The sequence below is a fragment of the Suricata suricatta genome, chromosome 1 (assembly GCF_006229205.1).
Source record: "Suricata suricatta isolate VVHF042 chromosome 1, meerkat_22Aug2017_6uvM2_HiC, whole genome shotgun sequence".
Lineage (NCBI taxonomy): Eukaryota > Metazoa > Chordata > Mammalia > Carnivora > Herpestidae > Suricata > Suricata suricatta.
The window spans coordinates 114,298,231-114,299,406 of NC_043700.1; the positions used below are offsets into that span (position 1 = coordinate 114,298,231).

The 1,176-nt window shown below is 35.5% G+C and overlaps 1 non-coding gene across 1 annotated transcript; it reads left to right on the plus strand.

Moving 5' to 3' along the window:
- Positions 1–415: 415 nt before the first annotated feature.
- LOC115303469 lies at positions 416–523 on the plus strand. The gene has a single exon (XR_003914075.1). It is a non-coding gene; the product is annotated as a U6 spliceosomal RNA (small nuclear RNA).
- Positions 524–1,176: the final 653 nt, after the last annotated feature.

Consider the following 1,176-nt stretch of genomic DNA (forward strand, 5'->3'; position numbering starts at 1 on the left):
TCTCTGTGGAAGGATTTTCTCAGTCAGTACACATTTCATTACGTCTAGTATAAAGATATTTTTTTATTTAAAGATCCCCTTGAAAACCGACAAAAAGACAAACACACAAGCTTAACCTGATGAGATTATAGTGCTTTGCGCACTTTTGGCTTCCTTTATTGATTGCAATGGCTTGCTCTCCAAGGATGCAGCGGTTGAATTGCAGCCGTTTGGTTATTTCTTTGACCTCGTAGACTTCTTAGAACACCAAAGTGCTGACTATAGCAGGGGTTAATTTATATGGCGGTTTTTTGTTGTTGGACAAATTATAGTGGATATAACACTATATATTAAATTCCTATATTAAATTAATTTGCAATATTAAATTTTGTTGTTCCGCAAATTATACTGATATAACACATTCACTATTGAGAAAATATCCTCTGTGCTCAATGTATATACTAAAACTAGAACAATACAAAGAAGGTTAGCATGGCCCCCATGCAAGGATGACACGCAGATTCGAGAAAATATCCTCTGCAGTACATCTGTCCTTGAAAGGCTCACAAATTGTAGTTTTGTGTGTATTTTGTTATGGAAAGAGAATCTAGCAAATACAATAAGCCAAGCATAGTAGAAACATCTGTTTCTTTACGTCGTTAACAGTCTTTCTCTGTATCTTCAAACGGTATGTGCTAAGAGTGGAATGCACATTGATTTATCAGCATATTGATTTATTCATATTGTTTTGGTAATTTTTGCCACAGCAGAAAGATGTTCCTCAAAGATTTAATGACTTTTGTGCTTTGCTAATAAGCAAGAAAGCCCAAAATATGTATTTAGAGCTTTTTCGTTATAGTTAGATGGATATTTATAAATGACTGGATCTGTACTTGTGGCACTGCTACTGTCCATGCTGTCTTCTGGGCTATATGACGGGCCCGTGTCCTACGAAACGTGCTACTGTTAATTTTTTTTAAATAAAACTAAATATAAATAAAATCCTGATATTTGCATTTTGCACTTCAAGCATCATTTTGTATATCCACGTCAGTTGTTTATACATCACTTTTTAATGTTTTTATTTTTATTTCTGAGAGAGAGAGAAAGAGAGGGAGAGAGAGATAGAGAGAAAGAGCGCACAAGTGGGGGAAGGGCAGAAAGAGTGGGGATAGAGGACCCGAAGTGGACTCTGTA